This window comes from Ambystoma mexicanum, chromosome 8 (assembly GCF_040938575.1).
Source record: "Ambystoma mexicanum isolate Mex_15411 chromosome 8, UKY_AmexF1_1, whole genome shotgun sequence".
Classification (NCBI taxonomy): Eukaryota; Metazoa; Chordata; class Amphibia; order Caudata; family Ambystomatidae; genus Ambystoma; species Ambystoma mexicanum.
In genome coordinates, this window is record NC_090929.1 from 1,174,380,697 (window position 1) to 1,174,394,244 (window position 13,548).

Genomic DNA, 13,548 nt, shown 5'->3' on the forward strand with positions numbered 1-13,548 from the left:
CACAGGCACCAAAACTAGTGCAGCTTACCATACTGCATACATTAAAATGAAATGTGGATGGTTTGAACGCAATGATACTTCCATTACTCGGAAGCAAAGATCACCTGCAAATCTTGCAAATGCCTACTTAATATTCTTGAAACCAAAATGTACTCACTAATCTAAAAAACGTGCTTGAATACATACCCTGCAAAACTGGAAAACTGTTAACAGTTAGAATACACCAATCGGGTATTTAATTGCAACCATAGTACTTCAATATTACTTCTAGCAATCAATCTGCCAAAAGCAACCTTCAGCAACCACAGTGCTGCAAACAAACACTAAACAACTTCCAAACTACACAAACTATTAAGCACAGTACACTTGTTTAAAGCATAGTATGATATGATATGGCATTTGTGGCATTTGTGAAGCATTTGTGAAGCAAGAGACATGGGGCCTCATTACGAGCCCGGCGGCAACCAGACGGTTTTTCCGGCTCGGTTACCGCCGGACTCGTATTACCATTCCACCTCCGTGACTCCCGGAATTACCAGGGCATTACGACCCTGGTGACCCAGGAATTCCGGAGGCGGAATTCGGTAAATCCCCATTCCCATTGAGTGCCATAGTCCCATAGGACTCAATGGGAATGGGGAAGTGGAAACACCGGCACCATCTCGTGATGGTGCTGGTGTTTCCACGTCCGCCTGCAGGGGGGCGGTGCTAAACCCGCCTGCAGGACTCGAGATCGGGCGGTCCAGAAATAACAGTGGCAGCGGGTTTACCGCCACTGTTATTTCCGGACCGCCCAATCTGTAATGAGGCCCATTCTGTATAAACCCTTTTACCTTGATGGTTTTCAAATTGAACATAACCTTGCGCTAAAATCAGCTCAAGGTACACCCAGTGGGGGACTGGCAGTGAGAACACGTGTTGAGCATACATTGGAAAAGATCATAACAGAAACTATTTCTCCATACGTCTTGCCAACACTAGTAAGGTTGGCTGGTCCTCTAAAAACCCAATCTTGTTGATAAATGTATACGACCTGCCGGGTGGTACCTACACAAAAAAAATAATTACAAGTATAGAGGACGTAATGATGGGATAGTCTATATTAAACAAAAGATGCTCAATAATTATAGCAGGGAACTTAAATGCGAAGGATTTACACAAACACTTTGACACTACCCAAGAACGGAATAAGATGTGGGTGAAATGTTTGCAGAAGCATAAGTTGATATTATTAAAATGCAAAGATATGGAAGGTCAGAAACATACTTACACATGGACAAATGGGAAAACATGTTCACACATAGACTATCTAATCGCTGACACAGGTACAGGAATGTGATGAAATAGTGTTACATCCGAATACAATGAGTGACCATGCGAGTCTGAGTTGGAAATCGGTTGACCTTGTAAAAGGGATTAAAAACAATTTTAAATCTGCGGTAGGAGTATGCACTGATAGTAAAGGCCTTATATTAAACTGGTCAGTTGACTTAATTAGGAGTATTAATTAAATATTGCAAAAAAAATGGCCTTAGATCAGGCTTCAGAAGATATATATTGTGATATAATGCAGTTATTAGAAAACTATGCCAAACTGCAAGATATAAAAAAAAAAGTAAAGAAAGATATTTTATACACAGGATCATAAGACAAACCTTCTATGTAGTTATTGCAGACATAAAGAAAAGTTACAGAATAGCAAAGAACACTATAAAAAATGTCCCAATTAACTCAAACCAAAAACACCTTCACTTGAGGAAACTAGCCACAGCTTATAAAAACTGGCATAAACAATTTAAATTAGTTAACCAAAATGCAAACTGGTTACTTTTGTATAGATGGCTGCGGGTCCATGATAGTAAATTTTTTGGAGTAATTCCAATGCATACAAGAAGGCTATATTACCCACGGAATTGAACCCAATTCCAGAAGACACGTGGCTGCAATACATAGCGAAACTCTATTTTGACCCAGAGGTCATTGATTACAATAACATGGAGGATAAATCCCTATTTAGTATGATAAACTTTAAGATCAAAGCAGATTTTATTTGTAAAATAATAAACAATTTAAGAAGCTCTCGGGCGCCGGGTCCCGGCGGGATACCAAACATAGTAATGCAACCAGAGTTATGGGCACATATTCTAGTAAGAATGTTTAAAAATATAGAAAAAAGTGGGGCCCTGCCAAAAAGTTGGCATGAGGCTATATTAGTGCCTATCTTTAAAAAAAAAATAATAGGGAAGATCCACAAAACTACGGATTAATAGCTTTAACGGATACAAGTCAACAAGTTTTTCGCTAGTATATTACTGCAAAAATTGACAAAATGGGCAGAAGACAATAACATACTCGGTCAATAACAAACAGTTTTAGGACAAATTTTAACACACTGACAAATATATCAGTGATTCAGTACTTGAAGGCAGAGGTGGAAAACAGTAACATTCCATATTTGTATGTATGTTGTGTGGACTTTTCAAAAATATTTGATTTAGTGCCCCAAGCTAATCTCTGGAAAAAACTGTCAGACTGGGGTTTGGAAAAAATCTCCTGTATTATATCAAACTTCTCTACACAAACTCATCAATGTCAATGTCAATTCGCTTAAACGTGGCAGGGCACTGTGCGGAATTCCAGGAGACTAATACAGGTCTAAAACAGGGGTGTGTGGTAGGGCCCATATTATATATTACGCCGACGACATAATAATATTTGATCCTACCCAGATTTGGTTACAGAGATCATTACATTTGTTGGCAAAAGATGCAGCCGAGAATGGTATGGTGATTAACACCGATAAAACAAAAACACTAAGGTTAAGTAAAAAGAATATTGAGCATAAAAAATTTACTTGGCATATTAACGATTCTCGCCTAGCAAATTTCACAAAATACAAGCATTTGGGGCTCTTCATATCAGCAAATACCTCAGGGAAATATTATTATGATAAAATATATGACAAAGTATGGAAGAAGTGGCTGGCTCTAAAGCACTATGTGAACCACAGTGGAGGTAATAATATTGAGGGTCTTATAGAAATATACATAGTCAGCCTTATACCTACCATAATGTATGGTTTAGCCATTCTAAGATACTCCGCTCAATTACAAACGTTACTAAATCAGTACCAGTCGAGGCACTATGACTCGAGTATGGGTTGATGGCACTACGGACAACTTAGTTAATATAAAGATCCCTCTTATTTGAAAAAATGAAATATAATACGGGAATGTCTAACCACAGGTATAGGTTGTTGGTTAAATCGTTGAACAACCATAGTAAAAATAGTTACTTAACATTACTCAGAGAAACCACAGAAAGTTTCATGGCCCTTCTGAATTTAGATAAAGATATGCTAGCACAGGACCCCAATGGTGAAAGCAAAATAAAAAAGAAGGCTAAGGATTTGGATATGGCAGATAATGTTGATTTCTGCATGAGAAGAAGTGATACCAGGACTTAGCCCAACAGGGTTGGCAAAGCCACAAGCCTCTTGAGTATTTGTCAAGCTACCTGCATAGAACTTAAGCGTTTCATATTACATCTACATATGAACATTTTGCAGACAAGAGAGTTTACAGGAGCTTGGACTGAAATACTGTATGAAAAAAGGTTATGTAGATGCTGTAATTCAGCAATAGAAACTAGCTGACATATTTTGACCCAATGTAAATCCTTACAGTTTATGTATGATAAGGGTTATGGAAAATTCATGAAAAAAGTGGAGGAATGTGGAGCAGATTAGTTCTGGTCTGCAATATGCGGGGCTACCTCTGTAGTGATAACCTCAGTAGCCTATGATATATGGAAAAGGATTCTAACAGAGGAGGATGTAGAAAAATAACATAAATGAGATTCTTAGGATAACTGTAAAGTTGAGAACTGTTTATTAGAGTTCTCTATTGGAATGTTCTGTTTTGTTTTATAGATGTTGCAGTTTTTCTGTATTATATGATGTTGTTTTAACTTTGATATGTTTTATTTTGATAACTTTAGTCATAAAAGTGCTTAAAGTTTTAATGAATTAAACTAAATGCACAATATTGTTTTTTTGTAAAGTTGAAAATGTATGAAGAAAAAAAAAATGCTGTTTTCAGTCTAGTGCCATTCATTTCTCATGGAGGAAAAGTGCTTTGATCAAACAACCATAGCGTGAAAACCGCTGTAAGGACTTGCAGCAACTAAGAAACATAATTGGCACAATGTGCCGCAGATGCACCTATTGCTGACTTGGAGTAAATCCGCCCAGTCATTTTTAAACTATTGAAAGGATAATGGGGTGCCCCCTGCTCCGGAAAAACATTTGCATATCTCCCATGATGGTTTGCAGCAGAGAAGACTGTAGTCTTTTCAGAAATGAAAATCCTCATTTTTTTTTTTGCCCAATGCAAAAGATTCCTGAGGGAAGATGAAAACAAAAAAGTGCTGAAACTGATTTTTGGAGGATAGCAAAAGGTGCATTAATATCATGCTACAGGTGAGGGGGTTAGGAGTAGAGGATCATATGTGCATTGGGGAGATTGTGGTGTGCGGTGGGTAGCCTGTTTGGAGGAGAACGTTTTAGCCTATTGGTCGACATTTGCAGTAATCTTAAAAGATGACCACTGTAATGCCCTAAAACGTGATGAGAAAAAAGATATCAGTCAGAAGAACCAGTAAGTGAAAGGGGCTAATGGCAAAGGGTCAGAGGTGAGGAGGATTCACATGGAAGCTGAGTCGCGTTCCTAGGAAAGAGGAGGGGGAAGCATGGTGAATGCCAGTGAGAGCAATGAAGACTCTTTAATTTTCAAGCACTTTCCCATGACTGTGGTAATCAGAAAACATTACCTCACAGTGGGAATTGCACTATATTATCGCAGAAATGATTACGTGGCATGATTTACACCTTCTCTCCTCATTTACAGTGCTATGCTGATGACACACAGCTCTCCTTTAACTTCACTCCTCTTCCTTCTCTTTTTCCTTTCTCAATCCTGACTATCCCATTGCTTTTCAGGCATTGTGTGCTTCTAATGACCTCTGCCTTAACACTAGTAAGACTGCAATCCTTCTCATTGGGACCCCTGACCTCCTTGCCTCCTAATCGCTGGCTGCCCTGCCTGGGTGCTCTCCCCTCATCATCCTGTGAGGCTAAAAATGTGTGTGTCATCTGTGACTCATCTCTCTCCTTCCTACCTCATATCTCTGACCTTGTAAAGAAATCCCACATTAAGCTTCACCTCCTCAGAGGCATTCACCCTTTCCTCACCTTTCCCCAGAAATGCAATGTCTCCAGAGCTCTGGTACACTCCAAGCTGGATTACTACAACAGCCTCTTCCTTAATCTTCCTTTTTTGTCACTACGTCCTCTTCAACTAATCCAGAACAGGACTGCAACACATATCCTTGGCCTCAAGCCCAGGGACCGTATTTCTCCAGCCCTAAAATATTTCCAGTGGCTCCCGGTGGTTGCACAGAGCAAATTCAAGCCCTCGCAGGAGATGGCCGCAGTGTCATACAATGCAGATTCTCAGGAGACACTTCCTGATGACATGTACCAAGTTTGTTATGTCCACGCTACCAGGCCTATAAAAGCCAAGGTTCGGACACTCTGTGGCAAAGCCCTCGCAGGACAAGACCACAGTGTTGAAGGACGCAGGTTCGAAGGAGATGCTGCCTGATGACACGTAACACGTTTGTTAAGTCCACACTACTGAGCCTATAAAATCCAAGGTTTGACCCTCTGTGGCAAAGCCCTCGCAGGACATGGCCACGGTGTTGTATGACGCAGGTTCGCAGAAGACAGTTCCTGTTGACACATAACACGTTTGTTACATCCACGCTACTGGGCATATAAAATCAGAGGTTCGGACACTCTGTGGCAAAGCCCTCACAAGACAAGGCCACGGTGTTGAACGATGCAGGTTTGCAGGAGAAGCTACCCGACAACACGCAACACGTTTGTTATGTCCATACCACCAAGCCTATAACATCTGAGGTTTGGACCCTCTATGGCAAGGCCCTCGCAGGTCAAGGCTGCAGTTTAGAATGACACAGGTTCACAGGAGAAGCTGCCCGATGACATGTAACACGTTTGTTATGTCCATGCTACCAAGCCTATAAAATCTGAGGTTCGGACCCTCTGCGGCAAAGCCCTCATAGGACAAGGCTGCAGTGTTAATAGATGCAGGTGCTTGGTGACAAAGGGGTCTGCGGTGCAGACAGTGAGTGCGGACGATTCAGCCTCCTGTCTGTGCCCGCCAGGTAAGTTAGGGAGTTTGCTTGCTCTGCGCTTCTCAGCTCTTCCGACTGTGCCTCTCTTCTGACTGTGTCCCCCCTGCTTCTGCGACCTTTGTACCTGCCCTTTACTGGGTGCGCTACCTACCCTTGTATTCCACCTGCGCAGTCCCCTCACACCCCTCCTTAGTTCCCCTCTCACACCTTACATCATAGACGCCCGTGTGTCCTCTCTCTGCATGGCCCCCACATTCCTTGATCGCGTGTGTATCCATGCCCTTCTATCCTTGCCTGTTGCGCAGCCGGCCTCGGCCTGCATGGTCCCTCACAACCCCTGATCGTGTGCGCTTTCTGCGCAGCTTCCATCCTTGGCATCACTAGAGGTGCGCGTCCCTGACTTGCGTGGTCCCTCATAGTCTTCGATTGCGTGTGCCTCCACGCAACTTCCATCCTTGACTTCACTTGTGCTGTGCGTCCCAGATTTGCACGGTCCTTCACAATCTTTGATTGCGTGTGCCTCCTCACCCATTTCCATTGTTGCCTGTTCATGCTTTGCGCCCTCGGCCTGCATGGTCCCTCACAATCCTGTGATTGTGTGTGCCTCCGCGCCCTTTCCATCCTCAACTACACTTGCACCTGCATGTCCAGTGCCCACATGGTCCTGGGCATTCCTTGACCGCGTGTCCCTCCTCCCCTTTTCATCCTTGCCATGCACACACCTGTGCATCCTTAGCCCATGTGGTCCCTCACAAGCCCTGATTGTGTGGGTTCCTCGCACTCTCCATCCTTGGCTTTCTTCACAGCTGTGCATCCTTGCCCGTGTGGTCCCTTGCAATTTCAATCACGTGAGCCTTGCGCCCTCCCTTCTCCAGCTCACCAGCCCCCACGCGCCCCCAAGCATTGTTACTCCCATGCGGGTCTTTACCCTTGCTTTCCCCTGCCCTATCCCTCCTCCCAGCTGGTTCCCTGTCCTTTGGTATATTGCTCTGTGTTGTGCTGTGCTCTTCCTTCTTCTATGTTTTCTTCACCAACTGCTCTGTTTTTGCTGGGTATGCTCTGTGTTCTGCTCTGTGTTCTTCCTTCTTCTTGGGTTTCTTACATTGACTGCTCTGTTTCTTGCAGTGCTGGTAACCTGATTGTGTTTGGCTGTGCTCTTCGTTCCAAGCTCTTTGTCTCATTCAGTTTAATTATTTACTTCTTGTTCTTGTCTTTTTCCATCTCATCTGCTTGGAAACCCCTTGTGCCCCCCCCCAATACCTACTCCTTACCGTCTTTCCCCCTCTCATCCTCAACCCCTCTTCCTCTCTCCTCTTTCCCCACCTCCTCTATGGTAATCTCTGTTTCTCCTATCTTCTCTAACTGATTCTCTATTGACTATCCTGCCCTTCTCACTAAGTATGGTAGGAAGAAGTTCAAAAAGGATATCCTGGTCTCCAACACAGACCTCCCTATCGCTTCTACCTATGCCAGTTATTCCTCCAGACAGAACCTCACCGACATCCTCTTTGTCATTCCTTCGCCAGACCTATGGACTCCTCATATGATCTCTGGGCTCTCTCCTTTTTCTTCCTCCCCCATTAATGGTGGCACCTGGTGGGAGGACCTCCTGGCCCCTTCCACTCCTCTATGGTCATTGTTAATGTTACCCTGAATGGATCCATCTTGGTCCAAGGCCCTCAGACCAACCTACTCCTCTTTGATAGATGATTCCCACACCTTATCAATTTCCTTTCTTCTCCTGCTGTCCCTTCTCTCCCTTATTCATCTTCCTTGCCTCCCCCCTCTACCACCTCTCTGGTGGCCTCATCCTCCTACTTGCCTACCTTGCTCGCTCCTCCTTCCTCTTCTGCCCTCCCTTGGGCTCCTTCTTCACCACCACAAGGTAAACCTCTGATTTGTACCCCTACCCGGAAGTCTTTCAAGGGTGGCAACCTTCTCCATATTGCCACTCTCAACTCTTGTTCAGCTGTCAAACACTCCTATGACATTTGGAAGAACTCAACCTTGATGTCCTTGGTCTCACTGAGACATGGTTCACGGTCAGCTCTGTCACAATCTTTGATACTTTCCTCCTTGCAGCTACAAGAACCTCACTGTGCCCTGATCCAACCGTTCAGGTGGGGGTGTAGATTGCATCTTCCCGGGATGGATTCCTGCCTCTATCATTCCTATGCAGGCCTTCTCCTCTTTCAAATGCCTTGTGTGGAGGCTTTCTCTCTGTCCTGGTCACACTCTCACCGTGGCTACTATATACCTGCCACCTAGTCAGACCACCTGCTTCCTCTCCAATTGGGCAGACCTCGCCTCCTCCCTCCTGGACTCGTCCTCTCAACTCCTCCTCCTTTAAGACTTCAACATCCACCTGGATGGTTCCTGTCCCTCCTCTGGACTCTTTTGCGACCTCTGCTACTCTCTCTCTCTTTCAATTATTCCCTCTGGCCCGACTCACTCTGCATGGCACACTCTGTATGTTCTGATCTCCCCAGACCTCCCCCTCTCTTAAACTCTCACCGCTCCTCTCTCCTGGAGTGATACATTTCTCCTCACCTCTCATATCTCTCTCTAACCCACAGGCCGCTTAAAGCCCAAAGCCAAGTGCAACTCCTGGTACGACTCAGACCTCATCACCCTTAAACGCAAGTGTAGGGCAGCTGAGAGGAAATGGCTGGCATCTTGTGCATCCTCTGACAAACTGGCCTGCTGCCTACTCCAAAGGCAATACCGGCTCTCTGTCATCACTAAATTGATCTATGAAAGTCTCGTCAAAACAGGTTCTTCCCTGTTCTTCCAAAACCATCAAGGACCAAATAGACACCCTCACTCCAGCATCGGTCAACTTCTGCAATCACCCTTTTGACACTGGAACCTTCCCTCCCCCTGAAGCACTCTCTTGTGCACCCTCTTCTCAAGAAACCCTCAGCCGATCCTTCCTGTCTGGCTAACTATTGCCCGATCTCCATCACTCCCTTCCTGGGCAAACTCTTGGAAAAGCTGGCCATATCCCAGATTCATCTTCACACTGAATCTGTTGGTTGTCTCCCTGACCATGAGTCTGGCTTCAGAGCAGACAGAAGCACCAAAACTGCTCTCCTGAACATTCGTGAAGACCTGCTCTCTAACCTTGATTCTAATCACACCGCTGTCCTCATCTTACTCAATCTCCCTTCTGCTTTTGACATGATTAACCATGCCATCCTGTTCAACTGGCTCTGGGATAACCTGGGTATCAATGATCAAACCCTGGCCTGGCTGCCCTCTTTCGTCTCAGACCACCCCTCCCAGGTCCAACTTGGTTCCTTCCTCTCCTCTATCTCACTCTCTACCTTTGGTATTCCTCAGGGGTCTAACCTTTCTACCTGGCTTTTCAACAAATATCTGGCACCACTTGTCCACCACATTGCTGCTCTCTGCTCCAACTTTCAGTGTTATGCAGATGACACTCAGCTCGTTTTCAGTCTCCCCTCTGCTGCCTCTTCTCCCTCTCTCATCTCGGGTTGTCTGCCTGCAATCCAGGAGTCGTGTGCTGCCAATGATCTCTGGTTAATGCCAATAAGACAGAGATCCTCCTCATCTGCACACCTGCATCTTCCTTTCCTGTCACTCTCTGGCGGGCATCCCTTGGCCCTCTTCCTGCTCCCGCCTGTGAGGCTAAGAACCTTGGGGTCATCTTCAACTCCACACTCTCCTTCTCTCCTCACATCTCTGACGTCTCTAAGAATTCAAACTACCAACTGCACCTACTCAGAGGTATTCTAACTTTCCCCAGCTTCCCCCAGAAGCTCACTGTCTCCAGAGCTGTGGTTCTCTCTAGGCTGGACTACTGCAACAGCCTCTTTCTAAATCTGCCTCCCTCTACTCTCCACCCTCTACAACTCATCAGAATAGGACTGCAACACTTTTCTTTGGCCTCAAGCCCAGAGATCATATCCCGTAGCCCTGAAATCTATCCATTGGCTCCCAGTGGCTGCAAGGATAAAGTTCACAAACCTCTGTATTGTCCACAAGACCTTCCTGCCCAGTTACACACCTGCACTGCCTCCTGGCAAACCCTGCACTTGCGTCTGTATCTTCAACACTACAGTCCCCTTACCTGCACATATTGGACACCTGCTATCTGCAATTAACCCTCGTACTTGACACCTGCTGGTCACACTACTTGTTGTTTTTGATCCCATGTTTGGCACTTGCCCATCCTCCCCTGCCCCTGGCACTTTTCCACTCCACTCTCTCCTGCACTTGAGACATTTCTCTGTCACTAGGCCTAGTAAGATCGTAGTCTTTGTCCTCCATCTGTTTCCCATACCTTGCCTCGTCGCACCTTGAAACACTTACAGGCGTGTTAGCCGGTCCGATAGCACAGCAAGTAGAGCGCTCGCTTTGACATCTGTGCATAGCCTGCTGACACACGTTCGAATCCCGGCAGTGCCAAACTCAGCATTTCATCCTTCTGAGGTCGATAAATGAACACCACACACCGTGGGTAATAATAAGCAGCGCTCGGATACCTGAGGGTTCACAGCCTTATATAAATGGTCATTTTGTTTTATTATTATTATTATTATTATTATTATTATTATTATTATTATTATTATTATTATTATAAATACCATATCATATCACTATCTTGGCATCATCCACAAGGCTTTCTGGGGCCTTTGACCTCACTACATCCAACTCCCTCTCCCTAAATACCTTCCTGCTAGAGTTCTTCTGACCTCTGGGTCCAATTCTCTGCAGGTCAGACGTTTCTCTATGCAGAGAATGGGGGTTAGATCTCTTGCTTTGGCAGAAGCTGCCTCGGAACAGCCTCCCTCCCCCTCTCTGACTTTTGCCAGATCTCCTTAAGTTCCAGAAGCTTCTCAAGAACTTCCCTTTTTCCTCTTCCTTCCCTCTTCCCCTCCCTTGCTTGTCTTCACCTGATAGTGCAAATGATTGCCTGTGTCCCTTAGGATCCTTAACTGGGCCAGTCCCCCCTCGACCAGTCTTCCTCCTGCCCGTTTTACCAGCAATTGCCTCACGGGCATCCTTCCCTGACCAGCATACCGAATCTGGTCCACTCCCCTTCCCCACTAGTTGACCCCCACCCCTGATTTTTCCCCAAGCACTTGCCCTCCTTGTCTCCCCTTAGCACTTGCCCAGCCCCTGGGCGCCCTACCTCTGGCACTTCTGCCTCTCCCCATCTCCTGTCCATCTCCCTGATCAACCTCCTCTTGCTGCACTTCCAGTTTCTGCACTTGTACGATCCAACTGTCACAAGTACTAGTAGGACCGTTATTGTTATCTCTCCTCTGTCCCCCTCCGCCGCTTTTGTCTTGTGGCGCCTGGAAACACTTTTGCTGTTTAGGCACCATACACATTTAAATAAATGAATACATTTCTGTGGGAAGAAAATATGCAATCAAAGAAGCTATTCATTGTTAGCATGATACATTATGGTGGGAATCTACTACATTGGCAGTGGACACTGATAGCAACTGAAGGCTAGTGTAGCCTGAAGCCTCTGGATTTGGATGTGGGGCATGACTTGTGGGATCTGGGTTATTACTAGGGAGGGGGTATGTATTGTCCACAATTTGAAGTATGTACAAATATGAGTACAACAACAAATAGTAGAGTATGAAAGATGAATTTCTTTTGGCACGTCATCTGCTATATTGGAATACAAAATCATTATTAATTTACAAAAGAAATAACCGAAAGTGATATGAATCCAATTAGATGTCTAAAAGTAGAACTTCAATTTCTAAGCTTCATTTCTTCTGTATATCTAAATTCAGTAAAAAAAACTGTGTTAAAGGGACGTTATGGTTAAGTTGCGCTACTAAAAACCTATGAAATTCTCTAAAAAAACTTTGTTAACGGGATGTTATGGTTCCAAGTAAAACCAAAAAACCCTTGAAATTTGCCAGTTATGGTAAGCTAAGCAACCATAACTCGCGCCACTACTGTGCACTGCTAAGACTAACAGCCAGGACATCAAAGATGACATCACAAACAATCCACCGACTTTTTTTTTCAAAACTGTCAGAAGAATACACAAATAATTTGTCATATTAGGTGTGCGCAAAATTCCTACAAACTTTGTAAAATCATTCGCAATCATTAGTCATCTGCCTAACATAAATTGCCCTGACGTCACTAAATCATATGGGCCGCCCCTGACCATCACATAACCAACCCTAATGATATTCTACACCTTTTTTGGATGACGTTCCTCTAAAGCGTAGCCAAATGCGCCCATAAGCACCCACGTGCCGTGACGCAGAACCTGAAAATGAACACACAGCGACTTACAATGTAGCATGTCACATTTTGAAATAATAAACTGAATAAAAGAAAACATTAACACTTTACAATTTGTAAAGTACTTTTATTTCATAATAAACTGTCCGAGACCATCAGACTATTCCGTTGTTCAATCAAATTGTAACTTTGTTTCTTCGGTCGTCATCGAAAATGTTAATCGAGAAGCACACATTGTTCTTTTCCCATACAGAAAGTATTCGTTTTCTATAAGGCAACCGCTTCCGTCGCACAGTGAATTCCAGGACGTCGACATGACCTTGGGCCTAGACCACCATAAAAGAGGTTATGTTACTCCTAATTGCCACTGCAGCGTACGGACAAATGGGCCTTGCGCGATCGTCCCACAAAACAGTCACGGTTAGGCAGCCGGTCACGAGTATGTGCATCTGGTGTGCGAAAAATCCATCACTTGGCATCTGGAATCCATGGCAATCGCAGTAAGGCAGGATGTAGCTATTTGGAAAACATAACAAAAAATATGTATCAATACCCAACCTTTAGCAAACAATTTAAAAAAAGACAAAAAGAATGTGGAAACTGATAAACAAATCGATGTGGTCATACATGACATTTTAAAGAAATATTAGCGTTGAACATGGGTGAATCTAGTGATACCCTACAAACGCCAAGAATCTGCACTCTCCATAAAAAAAAAAAAATGACAATAACACAGAAAGATAATACTTCAGTTACATTGCCAAAATGAATGTTCAGGTAATAAAAAATTAAATCTTTTTCCGGTTTACAGTCGTCAAAAGCAAACTTACACGATATTGACCGTCTCCATTGTCTTCGTGAAACTCAGACAGCAATGTGTTTGCATCAAAGAATCTTCATGGACTGATATTACATGTGCCATACAAACGTTTAGAATGCATAACCTTATCAAATGTTTTTTTTTGCAAACTTTCACTCCCTGCATTCTGACTGAATTTTCCCTTTCGCTCAAGGTCAAAAAACAATTGACCCTTATGGGTTCAGTCGGATGCGTGGGCCTACTGAGCTCACAACCAAAAAAGCAAA